The sequence below is a fragment of the Pseudopipra pipra genome, chromosome 3, assembly GCF_036250125.1.
Source record: "Pseudopipra pipra isolate bDixPip1 chromosome 3, bDixPip1.hap1, whole genome shotgun sequence".
In the NCBI taxonomy this organism is placed as follows: domain Eukaryota; kingdom Metazoa; phylum Chordata; class Aves; order Passeriformes; family Pipridae; genus Pseudopipra; species Pseudopipra pipra.
This window is the reverse complement of record NC_087551.1, coordinates 6,197,633-6,211,622: the sequence shown is the minus strand read 5'-3', so window position 1 is coordinate 6,211,622 and position 13,990 is coordinate 6,197,633.

The window sequence follows — 13,990 nt, the reverse complement described above, 5'->3', positions numbered from 1 at the left end:
CTCTGACAGGCGGCATTAAATGATTGTGTGGGCACTTCATGGTGTGGTGAGTGAAAAATTGAAGATTATATTTGTACATACGCACATTTGAAAGTGGCCTTGTTATTGGAAAAGCTAAAGGAACAGTGTTAACCTGTTTTCCTGATAAAAGTGCTATTCCATCATGACGTCATAGAGACTTTGGTGTGAATTTACTTTTTCATGAAGTAAGTGTGACAGAATGGCTTACAAAATGTAAATGTGCAAATTGTTTCTTCCTCTTACTTGCTTAATATCTCTTTATGGAGATTTGGATTCCAGCATAGGAGTTTTATTTTTGTGTTTTGCTTTTACTTTGCTTTTGCATCTATATAATACTACAATCAATTGGGGGTTTATTTGGGGGGGAGTTGTGTTTGGTTTTTTATTTTGTTTTGGGGGTTTTGTTTTTATTTCTTTGTTTGGTTTTTCGTTTTGGGGTTTTTTGGTGAAAAAAGCCAGGCTTCTTCAGGAAGCTACTTAGGAATTAGTTGTTTGAAACTGAGCAGTTTGCCTTTTCATTGTCCAACTTTTTCTCCTGTTTAGGTAGAAGAAAAATGGAAAAAAAGGATTATCTTATCTGGAGAATCACAGGCAAGGTGCAGAACATAAGCCAGGTGCAGAGCTGACTTTCTACCTAAGGCACTTATGAAAAGGAAACTGTCTTAGAACATGTAAATTTTGGTATCAATTATTGTGAAGATGGGAATTTCCTATCATTCACTCCTACTTAAACCAGTGAAAGGTCTTAATTATGGGTCTAATTCTGCTGCTAGTTCTATTTTGATCTTAAAAGAGGCTTATGAAAAGTAAATGTTGAGGATGGACACTGCAATGACATGGTCTGTAAACTCCTGTATGTGATGAGTAACCATTGCCACTGGCATAAGCAGATACAGCCCAAGAGGAAATTACACACTTGACAGCAAGAGCTGGCTAAAATTATAAAGGAAGGGCCAGCAGATGAAATGCATATAAATACAAACAAATTGAATACTGTTGGTTTTATACTCAAACACACAATTACGTGTCCTGGAGTATTTTGTAGCAGACAGGTTGGTGCCACAGTAGTCAAGTCTTCAGACATAATAAATTTTGCTGCTTAAAGCTTGTAATAGCCTAAACTAAACCTGACATAGAACCCATTTTTTGTCTTCCTTTGCTCCTGGACCTTAACAGCATGGCCCTGCAGTGTGTGGCTTCAGAGGGCTGCAGTTGAGCAAGTCATGGAAAAGAGGCTTGTTGCACTAAAACCGTTTAGGGGTGATGGGAATTCCATTTTGTGTATTCTCTGCTTGTAAATTAACCTCTGGAAACAGTGATGTATGAGAGATTTGACTGAGGAGGAGGAGGGGGCCTGATTTAAGGAGACTGCAGCCATTCAGCTGCATGGAAGATGCTGTGAAAAGGAGAAGGAAGCCTAAGAGGAAATAAAGCTGGTAATAAATCCAGGGTAATTAGCAAGGTTGGGGTGACTGCTGTTGTTACTTAAAATGTAAGTTAAAAGCAGAGTATAGAAACAAGCATCAAAAATACTGGTGATAATGGCATTGGAGGTGCAGCATTTCAGTGATGTGGTGATGGTGCAACTGGATGGTCTTTGTGGCTCAGTTTTGAGCAGAATGATGCAGGGTTAGATGGGAAGCTCTCAAGTATGTATTTACACATTTTTAAAAATGGAAACTTGGAATTTCACTATGATTTCTGTGATACACTAAGACTTCCAGTCATTCAGTGGTAGCAGGATTTATCTGTTTGAAGACAGTGAATTGTATGGCCAGGTTTTATAGTGTTATGTGTGCAAAGAACTGAACACCACCTACAGTCCATGTGCAGCCCTATTTCAAAAGCATCTCCTCGGGCTCAAAAGGTTTGCCATTCTAACAGCATTGGGGTTCCATGTAATTCTGGCTGGCTGCAATCCTACGCTAATTCAGTAGAGAGCCACCTTTCAGGTTAAAATATGACTTAGGAAAAGAAGCTGGTTTTCAGGTGAGGGCTTATGAGAGACACGGAGAGTTGAAGCCTCCATGGAGTGTCAGCAGAGCATTTTGTAGATGCCTTGCAGGTGGACTGAGAATGACTGAGAGTTCAGATCTGCTGGAAATGCTGAGAACCTGTAACTTGCAGGAGATTGTCTTGAGATTTTATGTGGAAGCTTTTGGCAAAGGACGACTTTAGTGGGTCTGAAGGCAGCACTACTGATGAATAAAACTTTTTTCTTTTTACTCATTTTTTACGGGATAACTTGTGGGAGGTTGTGCTGCATATTAGCCCTGTGCTTGATTATTCACTCCGTTGCAAGATAACACAGACATAAGGAGCACTTGTACACTTTTATTGGTTTAGATCCTAGTGACACAGCATTTATCTTCCACATGACCTGGGGGATAAATCCCCATAAAGACCATTAGCATAATTTAATTGTTATTTCAATACAATAAATGTCTGTCTTGTTACCCACTCCCTGCCTAATGAACCAAATCAGATATGTTGGCGAGCACATGAGCAGCAGGTAGAGTGAGACCTGCTTTCCTATGGCTTTGGGTCTTAACCATCACAACCTCCTTTAACTGAGAAGTCTCAGTGAAACTCATTTATACTGCTGTAAATATCTACGTAGGCAAACCAAAAATAAAAAGCTCATCTTTCTAATCAAAAAGCCTTTCAAAGTTGTTCCATGCAGTTTTCAGGAAGCGAAGTGTTTGAGGTGAGGTCCCACCCCCAGTGAGGTCACTTGGCGCTCACTGGAGCCAGGATGTCACCCTTGGAGGTATTAGAGGACTCAGAATTATTAGTCCCTTAATGACAACGCTGGAGGCTTCGGAAATGAGGTGGTGTTGAGATGTTTTGATGACTCATACTTATTTTTTTGGATTATCTGGGAATATCTGGTGGGTGTGCAGGACTCAAACAAGCCAAGTGGAAGAATCAAACCGCAAACTCCTCTGGGCAAATAATCTGCTGCAGCCAAGCAGTGACTGCTCCAAAAGGAGCTCTTCACTAGCCAAGGGCTGTCAGCATTGTTTTAAAATTTACAGAGTTTTCCTAAAGTTGATAATTTCTGCAGGCCTGGTTTCACTTCAGGTGCATGTGTGTGAATTGTATCAACAAATACCATCACAGCACAATCCTGAGCAAGGATTCCCTTTTGCTGTAGTACAGCTTGCCTGTGGCAAAACCATTGTCCAGGGTTAAGTGCCAGTAAGCCACAAACCCAGCCTGAACTGTAACACCATCTGTATGTATTGCACCTGTGATAGAAATCCTATTGAACATAGGTTTTTTTATTTCCTTAAAATGTGAGTTGTGTCTGACTGATACCTCCAGGCAGTGTGACGCAGTGTGGGACATCTCCCGGCTCCACTGCCCATTGGCTTGAGGAGATTCAATTTAAAATTGAGATCAAATTGTCCATATTTTAAAATGTTGCTTCTTTTTGCAGCTAAGAGTAATCTGTTTTATCTCTGGTACTGTACTGTGGGCAGGTGTCGAGGTGTGGACTGTGAGGAGAGGGGTGAGCAACGAGGAGTGAGAAAAACAAAATATGAGAAACAGCCCTGCCAGCTCCTCTTACAGGAGAGGGTGGAGGATTTGGGGCTAAAGGGGTAATGTTGAGCCTGGGAAAGAGGATGTGGGGGAAGGTGGTGTTTTAATTTGCCTTTGTCTGTCACTATCCAAACCTATTTTAACTGACTATAAATCAAATTAGTTTTCCCCAAGTTGAGTATGTTTTGCCAGTGATGGCATTTGGCAGGAGATCTCCCCTTTGTGACCTCAACCCATTAATTTTTCATCCTAATTTACACCCCACCCCACCCCCCCAAATCCCCACTGTCCTTTTGAGGAGGAGAAGGGAGAGAGTGGCTGGGTGGGCACTGCAAGCTGGCCAAGGCCAATGCACTGCCAGTATCAGCTGCAAGTGCACCCACAATTCCCTTCAGGACTAAATCCAAAAGAAAAACATTGCAGGGGATACTCTTCTGGTAGCTTGGTTTTCTCTTGGGCCAGTGGACTGATTTTTTGTGCCCAGCTGCGTGATAACTTAAAGGAAACATGGGACTGCACAGCTGGAAAAGGTATTGGGAAGACAGGATAACCTGCTTTTAGCTGAGGTTAAATCAGGTATAAAATGAAACTGCCCCCCTCATTGCACTCATGTGATTCTTCATCATGTTGGATGTTGGTCTTACACCTTCCAGTGCATCCCTGCAAGTAACTGCTAACAATGCACCATGGATGTTGTAGGGAAAATACCACTATGTTTATAGAATTCCATTTGTGATTTTACAGGAATCAGTCCTAGTGCAGTGCAGTTCTTGATCTGATGAAGGTACAATTTCTAAAGTTTGGAGGCAACAAACTCCTCTGGGGAGATAAGAGCAGGCTGAGGCTTGAGTTAATTAATGGTCAACGTTGTGCCATGACAGCCTTTGAAACCAATTGTCTGTCTGTGGAGGTTGTTTCAAACCTCATGTTTATTGTATTAATGTGTAATGTAATGTCCGTGAAAGAAAGTTTTCTCCAACCAAAAGGCAATGCCATGGCACAGCAGAAAGTGCTGTATGACAGATGATTTGCAAACTGTTACAATTGGAGAACTGCAGTCCAATTTATTCCTCAAGGAAAAGGATGAATGGTTAGAGAAAGCATAATTTTGAGTGTCTTCTTTGTACATCAAAAGAATAGTTATTCCCAAGTAAGTTTCAAGAAGTTTGACCAATATAAAGGAGGTAGCTGAATTAGAAGAGAACTCAAAAATAAGGAAACATCCAACTATAAATGATGAACAGAAACTCAGCATAAAGTTCACCATTAAAAGCAATCTACAAGGGACAGAAGGCAACTGAATTATCCTGTTGTCCAAAATGTGACTCAGACAGAGTTTTAAGTTCAGGTATGAGCTAATGCTGTTTTCTTCCTTTGGTACTTTTCTACTTTACTTGTTTTCAGTTTTGAAACCAAGATGCCTTTTCTTTTGCCTTGCTAAAGTATTCACACTTTAGGTATCTCTAAAGTCGCACAAATTCATTTAAAGGAGAGAGACTTCAAAAACTACATTTTAATGTGGGTTATTGTTTATTTTTTTTAGGAATAATGGTGGCCAGGCTAGCTAGTAAGAGTGATCACCTATTCATTTGGAAATCCTAGATGCAGGTTTTTCAGGCCAGTGTACTCCTGGATTATATGTGCATGTGCTGTCTTTATTCATGTCCATCTTTATGTTCTGTTCTCTCCCCTCTTCTCTCTTCCTCTTTCTTTTCTCATCCTCTAGCACCATCACTTGTTTCAGTTCGATCTTCCCAGTGAAATGAATGTATGTGGCTACAAAGAATAAGGAAATACATTAAGTTCCTGAATTGAAATGAGACTAATGAGTCCCTCGAGGATCCATGCCCAAGAAAGCCTTCACACAGGACCTTTTTTCCACTTAGGGCTAAAATGTAGGTTGCTGTGAGCTCCAGCTGGTACAAATCTGGAAGAAACCAGGAATTGTTTGATCCAGTGATTACAGAACAGCTTGATTCACAAATAAGAACCTTCCAGGTCGGTGCAAAAGTTTTGGGGTTTTATTTCCATTTATTTTCACCAGCTTATTTGCCTTTTTTATTTCTCAGAGTTTTCACAACTGGTAAAGATCACCTACACAATAATACAGTGCCAGGCTTACACTGAATATCACCTGAAGAAAGCAGTGCATCCCTGCTGGCACCAGGGGAACTGGTGAAGGGGACAAAAGGATCCATACCTGCTTTCTGTACTGGTGAGTTTATTTTTTCTGTCCTGCAAATTCTCCATCAAAGATGTTGCTCCTTGCAGTCCTTTTGCAAAGAACAATGCAGGTAATTTTGACATGAGAAATCCTGTATCTGTAACATAAAAGTAGATACAGTGGCTTTTTGGAACTAGTCTTAGAAAGACCACATAAGGTTTTGCTGCTTCTTTGCTGAAACCTTTCATGTGGCTGGAAGGAAGATACAAGCCCTCTTCCCTGCCTTGAAAACAATAAATTCTTCTTACCTGAAAACAACAAAGAGGCTAAAGTCTTTCAAATGAAAGCTGACATCTCCTCATCTGAAATATTCTAATTATTTCTATTTCACAGGCAGATAGGCTGCAAAACCTTGTTTGTGTTAGTATGTACCAAGAAGGATACCAAGTACATTTTGTTTCAGTCCATCTTGCCAGGAAAATAAATGCAGTAACAGTTGACAGTGGACTTTTCCTCCCAGCTCGTTCCCTGGTGAAACAATGCAGCTCTTGAATTCACTGTCCTGTTGACACTGTCCTGCTGTTGACACCTTCCTTTTTCCTGCCCTCCTGATAGGCTGCTGCTCCTGCATCCCTGCTTTCCTGGTTGCTGGGGACCTATGGAGGCTTCATACTGCATTTGTGGCCTCGCGTTAGGGAAGAGAGTTGAGGACTTTGATCTGACTCCGGGGAGATGGTGGGTGGAAGCTCTGTGACATGCCAGTGTGTCCAGGCTTTGAAGTCTGGGATTAGGCTGAGGGGAAGGAAGAAGTCCTGCATCAAGTCCTGCACGATATATCCTTTTGATGTGATGCTCTGGTGAGTGATGATGTGAGTCCAGCTCAGGACTGTGAGGCTCCAGCGTCTGCTGAAGGGCTGTGATGAGCCCTTTCTCTCCTCTGGGGCAGAACATCCTCACATGCAGGGATGGAGAAATCCTGGGATTCTCCCATTCTGGCCTATAGCTTTGTTGACAGACTTATTTTTCACTTTAGCATAGTAAATAGAGTTTGTATCCTCCTTGGAGATGATTCATCTCTCATTATGCTTAATAATTAGAATTCCATGCTCGGCCGCTGCTTCCTCCGTGCTCTGCCAAAGCGAGCGGTCTCCGCTCTGCACAGCTCCATCTGTTGGCACCGCGTTGCCACATCGGGAAAAGGCTAAAAAAAAAAATAATTCCCGCCCCCAAATCCATCAGCAACAAGAACAGCCTTTCTGCTTGGACTATAAAGGAGATGATGGGCATGGGGCACCGTTTTCCGGGCTCCGAAACCAGTGGGGAAAGCTCCTGCATCCCTGGAGTCCCTTGTAAATTAAGCATCCTCCAAAATCAAGAGTGCCACGTGCCTGCTGAGCCTGCTGCAGATCTGGGCAGTGATGAGGAGGGAAACACACACCTTGTGTCCCCACACCGTTTCCTTTCGTTTTTCAGCCCAAACTTGCCGCACGGGGCGCAGCAGCAGCCGCCTGGCAAGGGCTGGGTGTCGGCTATTCTTGCTGGAAGCAGAAGAGGTGGCGGTGGCTGGCGATGTGGAATGGCCGTAGGAGCTCATGGGCCCTGCCCGTGCGCACAGACAGGGAGGGGCTGCGGGAGCAGCTGGATCGTCAGACGTGGAAAGAGGCAGGAGCCATTCCCGCACAGCTGTCCGACTGGGAGCAGCTCCGTTCCTCTGAGCAGCAGAGCCAGGAGCTGGTGTGCCCTGTGCTGGGGCAGGCCCGGCCCCGTGGGAGCTCCCTGCTCACTGAGGGCTGTGCTCAGAAACCAGGGGCCAAGGACGGCGTGGGGATTGCTGGGGATGGAGCAGTGCTGTGGGGGGCTTGGGAGTTGCCGTGGATGAACACGTGCGGTGGAGATCGTAGGGGGAAGGTGGCAAGGAAGCCATGTGGCAAAGTTTTTTACAATTTGAGGGCGGTGAAACACTGGCACAGGTTGTCCAGAGAAGCTGTGTATGCTCCATCCCTGGAAACATTCAAGCTCAGACTGGATGGGGCTCTGACCAACCTGGTCTGGTTGAAGGTGTCCCTGCTCATTGTAGGCGGATTGGACTAGATGACCTGTAAAGGTCCCTTCCAACCCAAACCGTTCCATGACTCTACGATTCCAAGTGCACGGAGGTTGCTCTGGGATGAGCGTGGCAGGTGGCACGGCGGTTGCTATGTCGGACCTGGCCACAGGAGGGTACCACAGACAGTGACACGGTTTCAGCGTTGGAACCAACGCATGTAGGAAGTAATATCACATCTTGCGACTCCATGCCCCCTTCTGCCCCGCCGCGACAAGTTTGGGAGCGAAAGTATCCGAGCTGGGCAGAGCATCAGCCTGTTGTGCCTCCGTATATCAATCCTCTGCGGTGTTTTCTCCCCTGGCTGTTGGGAATCCACCTACAGGATTAAGCCTTCGTGTTGTTCTGGAGGTGAGAGCCAGGAGCTGTGGCTGCTGTGTGACTTCCTGGCACACCATCCGCAGGGAGCAAGGCTGCTTCCTAAACCCTGCCTTCCTAAAGAGAAGAATAAAGCGGTCTGTGCAAGAACTGTGTTGCTTGGGGAGTTTGAAATTCAACACATCTTTCTGTTTTCAAGGACTTAAAGCCCACTGCTGAGTGCCAGTACATTCAGTCATCTCCCTGGCGGCTCCAGACATGCTGGGCTCAGCTCGTGTTTGAGCAGCTGCATGGATTGCACTAGGCAGGAATGAGACTGGCATCGACCAGGGTGGCTTCAGCTGCCTGTAATAGTCCAAAAGCTGGAACAGTTTAAAAAATGAAGGTTACAAACTTGCTCACAAGCAAATAGTTTTCCCTTGTATGGTTTGTATGAGTCTCTGCTTCCCAAATCCGCCTTCCTGGAAGTGTTGTCTTCTCCCTGCTGCTTGTGGTGTAGGTATGCTTACAGAGCATCCAGTGCTTGACATGAAATATTGGATGTTTTCAGTATTGATACCTCTTATATGTGGTCTGGCCCTAATGCAAGAAGGAGAGTTTATTAATTTTATTATTTATATTATATATTTATATTATATATTTGTATATAAATATATATATTTTCTATCCTATTTTCTATATATATTCTATATATATTTTATCTAGATATTTATTCTTTAATCCTGCTTATTATTAATTTTAAAGTATCTTCTTTAAGGGACAGAATAAGATGTACAGAATATCAGTATTCTTTATGATGAGAGTAAATATTCTGATTTTTTGATAGAGGCCTTTTCCCCCTCCATAAAAGGTGAAAGCAATCTGCCAGCTAAATAAATGCAAACATTTTGTTTCTCATGCTCTCTAATGCAGCATGCAATATGATCCAGCCTCATTTGTGAAGGAACAGTTCTAGTTACACAGATGAAAAATTATACTTAAAAGGCAAACCCAAACAAAACTGTGTAGCTTGTTTGCTTATCTTCAGCTGTGATTGTCCTTTGGAGACTGAAGCCTGGCCCAGAGCTGACATAACACAAGATAGATTGCTTCCATGGACTTCAGTGGGAGTTTGGATTGGACGATGGGAGGTTGCAAAACTATAAATGTCTCTCAGAAGGGCTTGAGTATAACTTACTCATGATGGAAAAAGTGGGATATGAACACTGCGGCGCTTGCTTCAGTTTCCCAGATTTCTCTGGGAAAGGTGTATCTAGTGAGTCATGTTGATGATGGCCACTCCCAGAGGAGGATGGGCAAGCAGGATTTTAGGTTTCCCCACCAAGGAGAACACCTCCATGTGCTCTGTTATCACGGAATCATAGAATGGTTTGGTTTGGAAGGGATCTTTAAAGCTCATCTGGTCTGACCCCTCTGCAGTGAGTGGAGACACCTTCTATTAGATCAGGTTGCTTAAAGCCCCATCCAACCTGACCTTGAATGTTTCCAAGAATGGGGCATCCACAGCTTCTCTGGGCAACCTGTGCCAGTGCCTCACCACCTTCATTGTAAAAAATTTCTTCCTTGTATCTAATCTAAATCAACCCTCCTTCAGTTTAAAACCATTATCCCCTGTCCTATCATAGCAGGCCCTACTACAAAGTTTGTCCCTCTCTTTCTCAGAACTTCTCTTCAGGTACTGGAAGGTGCTAAAAGGTCTCACTGGAACCTTATCTTTTCCAGGCTGAACAATCCCAATTCTCTCAGCCTGTCCCCATAGGAGAGGTGCTCCAGCCTTCTGGTCATCTTTACATCCTCCTGTCCAACAAGTCTATATCATTCCTTGTGCTGAGGATCCCAGAGCTGGATGCAACACTCCAGGTAGGGTCTCACCAGTGAAAAGTAGAGGGGCAGAATCACCTTCTTTGACCTGCTGCCCACAGTGCTGCCCTCTGGCACGGTGGGAGTTGCCCTGGATGGAGTGTGGATACAGGCATCCCGGGAAAAACAGCAGCCCTCAGCAGAAATCCTTCCTGAGCTTTTCAAGGCAGATGGGATCTGGCAATAGCAGATCATCCACTGAGATCCAGCAAGGGTAGACAGAGAAAACTGAACAGAAGTTAGCTTGGTGCCCCAAGAATAACCTCCTGGGATTTTTTTATATGTCTTGTCACAGAACTGGGACAGAGAAAGCACCTGTGTCCCACAAACAGCCCCAAATTCTGCCTCTTTGCTGAGCTGTCCCAACCAATTTGCAGCAGCCTTGAGATGACTTCACAGTTTGAAGCAAAGCTGCTATCAGGGCTTGGGAAATGTGAGAGAGCCTGACTTGGGTTATGGAAAACCTACTAGGCAAAAGTATGAAAAGCTTGCTGGTAAATCATTTACAAGAAAATATCTTGCTCAGCATGGGGTTTGCAATGAGGGGGTCATATTTAATGGCCTGCTTCAAATGTTATTATAAATCACTGCTTCCTCACCAGCTAAATCACAGCTGCCTCATACTCTCTGTGCTCTCCCCTAGAAATGTCCCTGACTCATGAACATGCTGGAGTTTGGAGCCACGTGGTGCCATGGGATGGTAGGAAGTGCAGGAAACGTGAGGGGCTGTCAGGCATCCCAGGGGGGTGATGCCCATCCCTGGCTCGGCCGTGCAGCTCCCGTGTTTGCGTAGGACTGTCAGCCTCCACAAAATGCAGGACTTTTGGGAGCTTTTTGGCAGATCACTAAACTCAAGTAACCCAAATAAACCCGTGTCCCTGGTGCAGGAGCAGGAACAGTGTTCAGGAGGATAAAGAAGGTGAGTGCTTGGCTTTGGTTGAATAATGCCTGTGAGTTATGCAGGGGAAACATTTTTCAAACTCCTCAATAGGCCCACCTGGGCAGGCAGCAGAGCTTCCCAATGGAGCCACCCCGGGCAAAACCTCCTAGTCCTCCTCAGGTTAGGCACAATCTGCAGCCAGTTAGAGGTGCAGGAGTGATGGCACCCACGAGTGCATGGCCAGAGGAATGTCTGTGCATGGGACGGGGGGGAAGCTCCCTCCCCTTGGAAAACAAACATCGCGCCACTGCAAACATGAGGGAATGAGAGTCCCACATCTATTTCTTGACTGTGGATCCACTTTGTGATGGAAGGAGGCTATGGGCTGATTTCATCTGTTTATTTTACACAGAGAAGGGGGGGGAGAAAAACCTCAGGATGTCAACAAAAAACTGTTAGCTTGTTGCTTCTCTTCTACTTTTAGATCATGACTTAAAAAAGATACATCCCTGTGCATGGCATACTCTTTTTCCTTGTTGCCTGTGTGAGAATCTCAGTCAGCAGTACTGTAGGTCATTCACAGAGATTTTATGGTAACAGTATGCCAGTGAAAGCAGTTATTTCTTTGGATGGGTGTATTTAATACAATGATGCTTTTACGCTTTAAAAAAATCTGAACAAAGAGCTTTAATCTCTTAAGTCCACAGTAAATATAAAAAGCAAAGACAAAGTGTATTTAAGGCATTAATCTTTCTTAACAGAACTGTCTTAGCCAGGGAGAGGAAACAGGCCTTGGGATCAGCCTTCAAAGTAAATGCACGGTCTTGGATTTGGGGTGAAGATGGAGTAAGAAGGTGTGGAATATTGTGTGAGTGGGAAAACAAACTCTTCAGCAGAATCACAACGACCATAAATATAGCTGTAAGATTGCCCAGGGACTTACCCTGGCTGGGCTGTCCTGTTCCCCACGCAGAAACCAAGGCTGGTGTTTGCCAAGTCTATGTACATCGTGGTGTGTTTTCCTCAGTCTCCTTTTTTCCCCTCCTTTATGCATGAGTAAGGTTTTAATTTTAGCAGAAATTCTGGTAGGCTTTTTGTGGGCAGGTTGGAGGAAGGAGCTGAAGGCTGGTATTTTTATTTCTCCATATGAATGCAGGGAGGTTTGTCTGAGCTCAACTGGCAAGGCCACCATCGGAGAGGTGGCACAAGACTGATTTGCATTTAACTTCCCAGGGAAGTTATTGAGAAGAGAATATTCGGAGTCACCGTGCGTGGGCAGGCACAGAACTTACACCATTCATACAGGGTGGTCTGTGGATTGTACACTGGTTCGTTGATAAAATTCAGCCAGGTTTGTCTGACTGTGCCCATGGTTGGACAGGAGGACTCCCAGCTCCAGCTCCTGCTGTGATGTGGCTCCATGGAAGCAACACTTGTTAAGAAGTATGAAACTGTGCTTATACATTTTGCTGCTCTGATGGGCCTACGTCTGCCTGGATTGTAGAGGAATCTCACTGACCAGAGTAATTCATCCAGAGGCCTAATTTCCTTCATGTTGTGCTACTTCAGTACTAATGCAAGTGGGATGATCTTTGGATGGGTTTAACCCCAGCAAAACAGGTAACTAAGCTGATCTCACCAGTCCAAATAAGGACCTCAGACACCTGTATCAGTGTCTGGTGTGAAAGCAGAGAGAAAATAGCACAGGGTTTCTCTTGACTCCTACACCACTGACGTATGCAGGAGTACAAGACACCCCTACCTGCTCTGTTTGTTTGTTTGTTCAGCCCTTGTAACCCCTGTTTACTCACCAACACAAGGGACACTGGCTCATTTGGCAGCCTCTACTGACAGCTTAAGGCTCACCACCCCGTACTAATTCTGTGGTGTTAAAAATACACATTTTTCCAAGTGAGGAATAGCAGCAAGCAAATGCAGGGAATGGCTCTTCTCTAGTTCACGGCGTGTTTGCTTTGTCCCACACCTTTGTTTTGGGAGATGCTGTTTTCGTGGAAAATGAGTACACAGAGTAAGGGGTAAGTCTAAGTCAGCTCTTTCTAAGTATATTTTCTGGGGATTATCATGTTGACTGAAAAACAGGCTGCTTCTCACAGCCAAAAATGTGAGCTGAAAATGAGTTCAAGAACCATTGATTATGAGGTGAGTGGTGGCCTTTCACTTGAGATTGGCCACACTGCTGTAGGATGACTATTACTGGTCAGACACTTCCTGAAATGCTCAACAACTCCCAGAGAGTGCTGTCAGGAGCTAAAATTACCAACATTTCTGTGGGGTTTTAAAAGTAATTCTTACTCTGTTCCATCAGCCACTGAATCAGTGGTGACCAATATTTTTCCCTATATTGGTACAAGTGGAAATAACCAGAAGAATAGTCAATGAGCTATTTATAAACACATGCTGCAATGCACACTCGTCTGCTCCTGGTGAGAGGGTCTGGCCATCAGCAAAAACATGAGGTCTTAGAGGAGAAAATGGCTTTGTGTTTCATTTTGTACTTTGAGTATTTGACTTAATGCTGTTCCAACATCTATGGACTGCAGAAAGTTTAATCATCAAGCACTGATCTCCTATTTTCAGGTGATGTCTGCTCTATTGGTATGGTGGTCTTGTAACACTTAAAAAATACTTGGGAATATTTAGTAATTTTTTTAATGAAAATAAATATTACTTTCAGTGGGAATAGACAACCCTTTGTGCTGTCTGAAGCTGCAACACTAAATTAATGCTGTATTTGCACTCCTCTCTCTGATTTGTCTTAGACAGTCATTTTATTTGGCATCCTTGTTGGGTAGTTCACTATATATCCATCTTTAAAAGTAACTTTTTTATCCATTCATGTAGGAGTTGGTTAAACCAGGTAGACATTGCCATCATGTTGATAAAGAAACAGTGTCAGTTCCTGGCCATGGCTGGGGTCTCTAAGTGGGGGATCTGGCTAGTGAGGGCCCTGCTGTGCTCTCATGTTTGTGCACACTCAGATTTATCGAAGAGCAAATAAAAGTGCCTTTTGGCCTCCAGCATATCATGTTCTGGTGATCAGTATGTGGTTGTGTTTGAGTTTGGGATGAATAACCAC